Consider the following 11,568-nt stretch of genomic DNA (forward strand, 5'->3'; position numbering starts at 1 on the left):
AGACGAGGCCTGACTCCCCGGGTGAGTCTGGAATGCAACCCCGAGATCCCTGTCGCCCCTGGAGAGAAAAACTCGGTCCTGGACACAAACCTAGATGAGCTCTATTTTGCCCTGCAGTGACTCGAGAGCAATCTCCAGCTCTCACTTGCAACTCGAATGGAAAATTGGACTTCCCTGGGCCAACACAAGAGGAAACCTGTATTCCCCATCGTAACTCAAGAATCCTGCCGCAACTCGAGAAAAAACACGTGGGTCCCCCGTCAGCGCTAGATGAGGCCCTTGCCCACTACAGCATCTCAAGAGAAGTCCCAGGTTCCGTCTTGAAGTGCGAAACAGTACTTGGCACCCTTGATGCAACCAGAAAAGTTACCCAACTTTCACTCAAGGAGAGCACCGAGGTTCCCGGCACTACTTCATCTGAGCCCTTTCTCTCCTCCTGATCCCGAAAGTAGGGTCGATTCCCCTGCTTTGTTTGGAAAGGGTTCCCGGACTTTCCTGCGCGCCTCAGGATGAGGCCGGTCTCACGAGAAAATTCGAGACGTAGCCTAGTGGGTGGTGCAACATGCTGAAAGACCCCAATTTCCCGGTCCGCACTTGAGGAGAACACGATGCCCGGACACCTCTTCGAAGGCAACCTTGTGGATGAAGGCACAACAGGAAGGAGCACTGACGCCCCCGTGCATCTCCGAAAAACCCGCAGGTTCCACACACATCACGAAAAGTGGTGTTATCCTTGAACAACTTGAGATGTAAGCGGAGTTCCATTCCTCCGCAGAACACGAGACCTGACACTCCTGAGCAAACTCAACAGGGACCCTGCGATCTGAGTCAGATCCGGCCTCCAGGAAGTCAGGAGCAGAACCCTGAGGTTCCTGCCTCAACTCGAGATGAGGCCCACTTCCATTGCACCAAACCCAGAGGAGTCCCGAGAGGCCTCTCCCAAATCCACAGTATCCCTGACTTCTCAGAGGCACCCTGAGACGCTCCCTGAAGTCACCGGCACAAGTCAAGGGAACCCAGGGTTTCCTGCCGCAACCCTAGAAAGACATCGAGAGTTCTTTTTCAACCAGTCATGAGGCCTGATTCCCCTACCCTGACTTGAGAGCAATGACGCGCTCCCCCTTGGCCCGCCCATGGAGACCTGACTTCCCTGTTGCCACACGAGAGGCTACCTGAACTCCCCGTCGTACCTCGTGAGAAACCCCACACTGGCGCCGCAGCTCGAGAAAACCCACGAGACGCCCCCGTCATCTCGAGATGTGGGCCTTCTTTTCCTGCATGGCCTGGAGAGCAATCCGAGTCCTCTCTCCAAACTCCAGAGGAGGCTTGACTCCCTTTAGTCCACTCAGTGGGCTCCAAGAAATACCCGTTGCGACACGAGAAGAGAGAGAAGTCCTTTGTTTCCCCTCGAGAGGACGCCTGACTCCTGGGTGAGTCTAGAATGCAACCCCAAGATCCCAGTCATCCCTTGAGAGGAACATTAGGTCCTAGACACAAGCCTGGATGTGGTTTCTTTTGCCCTGCAGTGACTCGAGCGCAACCCCCAGCTCTCCCTCGCAACTCGAATGGAAGATTGGGCTTCCCTGGGCCAACACAAGAGGAAGCCAGAAATCCCCTTCGTAACTCGAGAATCCCGCCGCAACTCGAGAAAAACCACGTGTTTCCAACGTCATCCCAAGATGAGGCCCTTGCCGCTATGGCGTCTCAAGAAAAGAACCACGTTCCGTCTTGAAGTGCGAAACGGTACTTTGCACCCTTGATGCGACACCAAATGTTCCCGGACACGCCGGTCTCACTCGACAGGAACACCGAGGTTCCCGCACCACTTCATCTGAGCACCTTCTCCCCTCCTGTTCGAGACAGGAGGGTCTATTCCCCTGCTTTGTTTGGAAGGGGTTCCCCACATTCCCGGCGCACCTAAGGATGAGGCCAGTCTCACGAGTAAATTCGAGACATAGCGTCGTGGGTGGTGTCACATGCCGAAACACCCCGATTTCCCGGCCCACTCTTGAGAAGAACCCGATGCCCGGACACCTCTTCGAAGGCAACCCTGTGGACGAAGGCACAAAACGAAGGGTCACTGGCACTCCCGTGCATCATTCGGTAAAAGCCGCAGGTTCCACACACAGCTCGACAAGAGGCCTGTCATCCCATGAACAACTCGAGAGGCAAGCAGAGTTCCATTCCTCCACTCAAGACGAGGCCTGACTCTCCGGTCCCAACTCTGAAGGGACCCTGCGATCGGAGTCCGAAATGGAGAGGAACCCTGAGGTTCCTGACTCCACTCGAGATGAGGCCCTCTTCCATTACACCAAAAACAGTGGAGGCCCGAGAGGCCCCTCCCAAATCCACAGTATCGCGACTTCTCAGAGGCACCCTTAGAAGCTCCCTGAGGTCACTGGCACAAGTCGAGGGAACACAGGGTTTCCTGACGCAACCCGAGAAAGACCTCGAAAATCCTCCTTCAACGCATCTTGAATCCCGATTCCCCTACCATGACTCGAGAGCAATGACGCGTTCCCCCTCGCCACTCGCATGGAGACTTGACTTCCCTGGCGCCACACGAGAGGCTCCCTGAGCTCCCCGTCATACCTCGTGAGAAATCCCACACTGGCTCCCCAGCTCCAGAAAACCCACGAGACGCCTCCGTCATCGCGAGATGAAGGCCTTCTTTTCCTGCATGGCCTGGAGAGCAATCTCGAGGCCTCTCTTCAAACTCCACAGGAGGCCTGACTCCCTTTAGGCCACTCTGTGGGCTCCAAGAGATACCCGTTGGGACTCGAGAGGAGAGCGGAATTCTTTGCTTCCCCTATACCAGGCCTGACTCCTCAGGTGAGTCTGGAATGCAACCCCGAGATCCCTGTCGCCCCTGGAGAGGAACATTAGGTCCTAGACACAAGCATAGATGAGGTCTCATTTGCCCTGAAGTGACTCGAGAGCAATCCCCTGCTCTCCCTCGCACCTCGAATGGAAGAATGGACTTCCCTGGGACAACACAAGAGGAAACCTGAATTCCCCGTCGTAATTCGAAAATCCCGCTGCAACTCGAGGAAAACCACGTGGTTCCCCCGTCATCGCAAGATGAGGCCCTTGCCAGCTACAGCGTCTCAGGAGAAGCCCCACGTTCCATCTTGAAGTTTAAAACGATCATTGGCAACCTTGATGTTAGCACAAAAGTTCCCCGACACCCTGGTCTCACTCGAGGGGAACACCAAGGTTCGGTGCACCGCTTGTTCTGAGCCCCTTATCCCCTCCTGATCGCGACGGGAGGGTCGATTACCCTGCTTTGTCTGGAAGGGGTTCCGGGCCTTCCCGGCGCACCTCAGGATGAGGCCGGTCTCACGAGGAAATTCGAGACGTAGCCTTGTGGTTGGTGCCACACGCCGAAAGACCCCGATTTCCCTGTCTGCTCTTGATAAGAACCCAATGCTAGGACACCTCTTCGAAGGCAATCCTGTGGACGAAGGCACAAAACGAAAGGGTCTGACACCCTCCTGCATCGTTGGAAAAGCCCGCAAGTTCCACATACAGATCGACAAGTGGCCTGTCACCCTGTGAACAACTCGAGAGGCAAGAGGAGTTCAATTCCTCCACACAAGACGAGGCCTGACTCTCCTGTCCCAACTCTGCATGGACACTGAGATCCGATTCAGAAATGGAGAGGAACCATGAGGTTCCTGCCTCAACTCGAGATAAGGCCCTCTTCTACTGCACCATACCCAGTGGAGTTCGGAGCGGCCCCTCCCAACTGCACAGTATCCCTGACTTCTCAGAGGCACCCTGAAAAGCTCCCTGAGGTCACGGGCATAAGTCGACGGAACCCAGGGTTTCCTGCCGTAACCTGAGAAAAACCTCGAGAGTCCTTCTTCACGCGTCTTGAGGCCCGATTCCCCTACCATGACTGGAGAAAAATGACGCGCTCCCCCTCGCCACGCGCATGAAGATCTGACTTCCCCGGTACCACATGAGAGGCTCCCTGAGCTCCCCATCGTACCTCGTGAGAAACCCCACACTGGTGCCACAGCTCGAGAAAACCCACGAGACGCCCCTGTCATGGTGAAATGAAGGCCTTCTTTCCTGCATGACCTGAAGAGCAATCCCGAATCCTCTCTCCAAACTCCAAAGGAGGCTTGACTCCCTTTAGGTCACTCAGTGGGCTCCAAGAGATACCCGTCGATACTCAGGAGGAGAGCGGTGTCCTTTGCTTCCCCTCGAGATGAGGCCTGACTACGAGGGTGAGTCTGGAATGCAACCCTGGATCCCTGTCGCCCCTGGAGAGGAACCTTAGGTCCTGGACAAAAGCCTAGATGAGGTCTCTTTGGCCCTGCAGTGACTCAAGCGCAACCCCTAGCTTTCCCTTGCAACTCGAATGGAAGATTGGCCTTTCTGAGCCAACACAAGAGGAAGCCTGGATTTCCAGTTGTAATTTGAGAAACCCGCCGCAACTCGAGAAAAATCACGTGGTTCCCCGTATTGCAAGATGAGGCCCTTGCCCCCTACAGCGTCTCAAGAGAAGTCTCACATTCCGTCTTGAAGTGCAAAACAGTACTTGGCACCCTTGATGCGACCCCAAAAGTTCCCCTATATACCGATCTCACTAGAGGGGACACTGAAGTTTCTGGCACCACTTCATCTGAGGCCTTTCTCCTCTCCTGATCGCGATAGGAGGGTCGATTCCACTGCTTTGTCTCGAAGGGATTCCCGACCTTCCCGGCACACCTCAGGATGAGGCCGGTCTCACGAGGAAATTCGAGAGGTAGCCTCGAGGGCCATACTACATGCCGAAAGACCCCGATTCCATGGTCCACTTTTGATCAAAACCAGACTCCTGGACACCTCTTCGAAGGCAAGCCTGTGGATGAAGGCACAACACGTAGGGGCACTGACACCCCGTGCATCTTCCGGAAAAACCCGCAGGTTCCTCACACAGCTCCACAAGTGGTCTGTCACCTCGTGAACAACTCGAGAAGCAAGCGGAGTTCCATTCCTCCACACAAGACGATGCCTGACTCTCCTGTCACAACTCTAGGGACCTTGCGCACCGAGTCAGAAATGGAGAGGGAGCCTGAGGTTCCTGCCTCCACTCAAGATGAGGCCCTTTTCCATTGCCACAAAACCAGTGGAGTCCCGAGAGGCCCGTCCCAAATCCACAGTATGCCTGACTTCTCAGAGGCACCCTGAGAAGCTCCCTAAGGTCACCGGCAGAAGTCGACGGAACCCAGGGTTTCCTGCCGCAACCCGAGAAAGACCTTGAGAGTCCTGCTTTAACGTGTCTTGAGGCCCGATTCCCGTATCATATCTCGAGAGCAATGACGCGCTCCCCCTTGCCATGCGCATGGAGACCTGAATTCCCTGGTGCCACACGAAAGGCTCCCTGAGCTTCCCGTCGCACCTCGTCAGAAACCGCACCCTGGCACCGCAGCTCGAGAAAACCAACAAGACGCCCCTGTCATCGCGAGATGAGGGTCTTCTTTTCCTGCATGGCCTGGAGAGCAATCCTGAGTCCTCTCTCCAAACTCCACAGGAGGCTTGACTCCCTTTAGGCCACTCAGTGGGCTCCAAGAGACACCTGTGGTGACTCAAGAGGAGAGCGGGGTCCTTTGCTTCCCCTCGAGACGAGGCCTGATTCCCCGGGTGAGTCGAGAATGCAATGCCGAGATCGCTGTCGCCCCAGCAGAGGAACATTAGGTCCTGGACACAAGCCTAGATGAGGTCTATTTGGCCCTGCAGTGTCTCGAGAGCAATCCCCAGTTCTAACTCGCAATTTGAATGAAAACTGGACTTCCCTGGGCCAGTTGAACAGGAAGCCTGAATTCCCGGTTGTAACTCGAGAATCCCGCCGCAACTCAAGAAAAACCACGTGGTTCCCCCGTCATCGAAAGATGAGGCCCTTGCCCGCTACAGCGTCTCAAGAGAAGTCCCATGTTCCGTATTGAAGAGCGAAAAGTTACTTGGAACCCTTGATGCGATCCCAAAAGTTCCCCGACATACCATTCTCACTTGAGGAGAACACCGAGGTTCCCGGCACCACTTCATCTGAGACTCTTCTCCCCTCTTGATCGCGACAGGAGGTTCGATTCCCCTGCTTTGTCTGGAAGGCGTTCCCGACCTTCCTGGCGCACATCAAGTTGAGGCCAGTCTCACGAGGAAATTCGAGACATAGCCTCGTGGGTGGTGCGGCATGCCAAAAGACCCCGATTCCCTGGTCCGCTCTTGATAAGAACCCGATGGCAGAACATAACTCGAAGGCAAACCTGTGGATCAAGGCACAACACGAAGGGGCAGTGACACCCCGGTGCATCGTCCAGAAAAACCCACAAGTTCCACATACAAATCGACAAGTGGCCTGTCACCCCATGAACAACGCGAGAGTCAAGCGGAGTTCCATTCCTCCACACAAGACGAGGCCTGACTCTCCTGTCCCAACTCTGCAGGGACTCTGCGATCCGAGTCAGATCCGGCGCATTCGAAGCCAGGAGAGGAACCCTGAGGTTCCTGCCTCAACTTGTCATGAGGCCCTCTTCCATTGCACCAAACCCAGTGGAGTTCCGAGAGGCCCCTCCCAACTCCACAGTGACCCTGACTTCTCAGAGGCACGCTGAGAAGCTTCCTGAGGTCACTGGCACAAGTCGATGGAACCCAGGGTTTCCTGCTGCAAGCCAGGAAAGACCTCGAGAGTCCTTCTTTAACACGTTTTCAGGCCCAATTCCCCTACCATGACTCGAGAACAATGACGGGCTCCCTCTCACCACGTGCATAGAGACCTGACTGCCCTGGCACCACGTGAGAGGCTCACTGAGCTCCCAGTCTTACTTCGTGAGAAACCCCACACTAGCGCCACAGCTCGAGAAAACCTACGAGACGCCCCAGTCATTGGGAGATGAGGGCCTTCATTTCCTGCATTGCCTGGAGAGCAATCCCGTGTCCTCCCTCCAAACACCAGAGGAGGTTTGACTCCCTTTAAGCCACTCAGTGGGCTCCAAGACATACCCGTCCGACTCGAGAGGAGAGCAGAGTCCTTTGCTTCCCCTCGAGACGAGGCCTGACTCCAAGGTGAGTCTGGAATGCAACCCCGAGATTTCTGTCGCCCCTTGACATGAACATTAGGTCCTGCACACAAGCCTTGGTGGGGTCTCTTTTGCCTTCAGTGACTAGAGCGCACCTCCAGCTCTTCCTCGAATCACGAATGGAAGATAAGACTTTTGTGGGCCAACACAAGAGGAAGCATGAATTCCCTGTGGTAACTCAAATATCCCACCGCAACTCGAGAAAAACCAAGTGGTTCCGCAGTCATTCCAAGATGAGGCCCATGCCCGCTGGAGCACCCCAAGAGAAGTCCAACGTTCCATTTTGAAGAGCGAAACGGTACTTGGAACGCTTTATGCGACCCCAAAAGTAACCCGACATACCTGTCTCACTTGAGGGAAACACCGAGGTTCCCAGCAGCACTTCATCTGAGCCACTGCTCCCCTCCTGATCGCCACAGGAGGGTCGATTCCTCTGCTTTGTCTGGAAGAGTTTCATGACCTTCGCGGCACACTTCAGGATGAGGCCGGTTTCATGAGGAAATTCGAGACAACCCACGTGGGTGGTGCCAAATGCTGAACGACCCCGATATCCCGGTACGCTCTTCATAAGAACCCGATGCCCGGACACCTCTTCGAAGGCAACCCTGTGGATGAAGACACAAAACGAAGGGTCACTGACACCCCCGTGCAGCGTCTGGAAAAACCTGCAGATTCCACACACAGTTTTACAAGGGGCCTGAAACCCCATGAACAACTCGAGAGGCAAGCGGAGCTCCATTCCTCAGAAAAGACGTAGCCTGACTCTCCTGTCCCAACTCTGCAGGGACCCTGATGTCGGAGTCCAAAACAGAGAGGAAGTCTGAGGTTCCTGCCTCCCCTCGAGATGAGCCCCTCTTCCATTGCGACAAACCCAGCGGAGTCCCGAGAGGCACCGCCAACTCCACAGTATCCCTCAACTCTCAGAGACACCCTGGGAAGTTCCCTAAGGTCCCCGGCAGAATTCGAGGGAAACGACTTTTTCCCGCCACAACCCGAGAAAGACCTCGAGAGTCCCTCTTCAACGCATCTTGAGACCCTAGTCCCCTCCCATTACTCGAGAGCCACAACGCGCTCCTCCTCGCTATGCGCAGGGAGACCTGACTTCCCTGGCGCCGCACGAGAGGCTCCCTGAGATCCTCGTCGTGCCTCGGGAGAAAACCCCCAAGGGCGCCGCAGCTCGAGGAAACCCCTGAGACGCCCCCGTCCTCGCGAGGTGAAGGGCCTTCTTTTCCTGCATGGCCTGGAGAACAATCCCGAGCCCTCTCTCCAAAATGAAGAGGAGACTTGACTCAATTGACGCCACTAGGGGGCTCCAAGAGATCCGCGTCCCGACTCGTGAGGACAGCGGAGTCCTTTGCTTCCCCTCGAGACGAGGCCTGACACCCAGGGGGATCCTGGAATGCAACCCCGAGATCCCTGCCTTCCCTGGAAGGAACATTAGGTCCTGGACACAAGCCTAGATGAGGTCTCTTTGGCCCTGCAGTGACTCGAGCGCAACCCCCAGCTTTCCCTCGCCAATCGAATGGAAGACTGGACTTTCCAGGGCCAACAGAGGATGAAGCCTGTAATCCCCATCGTCACTCGAGAATCCCGCCGCAACTCGAGAAAAAACACGTGGTTCCAACGTCTTCGCAAGATGACGCCCCTGCCCACTACAGCGTCTCAAGGGAAGTCCCATGTTACGCCCTGAAGTGCGAAACAGTACCTGACACCCTTCCTGCGACCCCCAAAAGCTCCCCGACACGCCGGGTACCCTCGAGGGAACACCGAGAGTCCCGGCACAGCTTCATCTGAGCCCGTTCTCCCCTCCTGATCACGACAGGAGAGTCGATTCCCCTGCGTGGTTCAGAAGGGGTTACGGGCCTTCCCGGTGCACCTCAGGATGAGGCCGGTCTCACAGGGAAATTCGAGACGAGCCACGTGGGTGGTGCCACATGCCAAATGTCCCCGATTCCCCGGTCCGCTTTTGAGAAGGACCCGAGGCCAGGACCCCTCTTCGAAGGCAACCCTGTGGGTGAAGGCACAACACGAAGGGGCACTGACACCCCCGTGCATCATCCGGAAAGACCCGCGGGTTCCACACACAGCTCGACCAGGGGCCTGAAAACCCCTGACAACTCCAGAGGCCAGCGGGGTTCCCTTCCTCAGACAAGACGAGGCATGACTCTCCTGTCCCAACTCTGCAGGGACCCTGTGGTCGGAGCCGAAACGGAGAGGAAGCCTGAGGTTCCTGCCTCCCCTCGAGGTGAGGCCCTCTTCCGTTGCGCCAGACCCAGCGGAGTCCCGAGAGGCCCCTTCAACTCCACAGGATCCCTCGCCTCTCAGAGGCACGCTGGGAAGTTCCCTAAGATCCCCGGCAGAAGGCGAGGGAAACGAGGGTTTCCCGCCGCCACCTGAGAAAGACCTCGAGAGTCCTTCTTCAATGCATCTCGAGGCCCTAGTCCCCTCCCGTGACTCGAGAGCCATGACCTGCTCCCCCTCGCCACGCGCATGGAGACCTGACTTCCCTGGCGCCGCACTAGAGGCTCCCTGAGATCCTCGTCGTGCCTCGGGAGAAAGCCCCCACGGGCGCCGCAGCTCGAGGAAACCCCTGAGACGCCCCCGTCCTCGCGAGCTGAGGGCCTTCTTGTCCTGCATGGCCTGGAGAGCAATCCCGGGTCCTCTCTCCAAACTGAAGAGGAGGCTGGACTCCCTTGAGGCCACTCAGTGGGCTCCAAGAGATCCGCCTCGCCACTCGAGAGGAGAGCGGAGTCCTTGGCTTCCCCTCGAGACGAGGCCTGACTCCCCGAGGGAGCCTGAAATGCAACCCCGATTTCCCTGCCTTCCCTGGAGAGGAATATTAGTTCCCCGACACATGCCTTGATGAGGTCTCTTTGGCCCTGCAGTGACTCGAGCTCTACCCCCAGATTTCCCTCGCTACTTGAATGGGAGATGGGGCTTCCCAAAGCCAACCCAAGAGGAAGCCTGAAATCCTCGTTGAAACTCGAGAATCCTGCCGCAACTCGAGAAAAACCACGTGGTTTCAACGTCTTGGCAAGATGAGGCCCTTGCCCGGTACGGCGTCTCAAGGGAAGTCCCATGTTCCGTCGTGAAGTGAGACACGGTACCTGACACCCTTCATGCGACATCCAAAAGTTCCCCGACATGCCGGGTTCCCTTGAGGGGAACACCGAGAGTCCCGGCACCACTTCCTCTGAGCTCCTACTCCTCTCCTGTTCGCGACAGGAGAGTTGATTCCCCTGCGTGGTCTGGAAGGGGTTCCCGGCCTGCACGGCGCCCCTCAGGATGAGGCCGGCCTCGCGAGGAAATTCGAGACAAGCCCCGTGGCTGATGCCCCATGTTGAACGACCCTGATTTCCCGGTCCGCAGTTGAGGAGAACCCGATGCCCGGACAGCTCTTCGAAGGCCACCCTGTGAGTGAAGGAACAACACGAAGGGGCACTGACACTCCCGTGCATCGTCCGGAAACACCCGCGGTTTCCACACACAGCTCCACGAGGGGACTGAGACTCCCTGAGCAACTCGAGAGGCAAGCGGAGTTCCCTTCCTCAGACAAGACGAGGCCTGACTCTCCTGCCCCAACGCTGCAGGGACACTGCTGTGGGAGTACGAAATGGAGAGGAAGCCTGAGGTCCTGTCTCCCCTCGAGATGAGGCCCTCTTCGATTGCGCCAAACCCAGAGGAGTCCCGAGATGGCCCACCAACTGCACAGCATCCCTCACCTCTAAGAGGAACCCTGGGAAGTTCCCTCAGGTCACCGGGAGAAGTCGAGGGAAACGAGGGTTTCCCGCCGCAAGCCGAGAAAGACCTCGAGAGTCCTTCTTCTACACGCCTTGATGCCCTAGTCCCCTCCCAGGACTCGAGAACAATGACGCGCTCCCCTTCGCCACGCTCATGGAGACCTGACTTCCCTGGCGCCGCACGAGAGGCTCCCTGAGAACCTCGTCGTGCCTCGTGAGAAAAGCCCCACGGACGCCGCAGCTCAAGGAAACCCCTGAGAAGTCCCCGTCCTCGCGAGGTGAGGGCCTTCTTTTCCTGCCTTTCCTGGAGAGCAATCCCGAGTCCTCTCTCCAAACTGAAGATTAGGCTTGACTCCCTTGAGGCCACCTAGAGGGCTCCAAGAGATCCGCGTCGTGGCTCAAGAGAAGAGCGGAGTCCTTTGCTTCCCCTCGAGGCGAGGCCTGACTCCACGGGGGACTCTGGAGTGCAACCCCGGGATCCCTGTCTTCCCTTGAGAGTACTACTAGGTCCTGGACACACGCCTAGATGAGGTCTCTTGGGCCCTGCAGTGACTCGAGCGCAACCCCCAGCTTTCCCTCGCAACTCGAATGGAAGATGGGGCTTCCCAGGGCCAACCCAAGAGGAAGCCTGAAATCCCCGTCGTAACTCGAGAATCCCGCCGCAACTCGAGAAAAACCACGTGGTCCCAACGTCTTCGCAAGATGGGGCCCTTGCCCGCTACGGCGTCTCAAGGGAAGTCTCACGTTCCGTCCTGAGTTGC

Source organism: Bubalus kerabau, unplaced genomic scaffold, assembly GCF_029407905.1.
Source record: "Bubalus kerabau isolate K-KA32 ecotype Philippines breed swamp buffalo unplaced genomic scaffold, PCC_UOA_SB_1v2 scaffold_30, whole genome shotgun sequence".
NCBI lineage: Eukaryota > Metazoa > Chordata > Mammalia > Artiodactyla > Bovidae > Bubalus > Bubalus kerabau.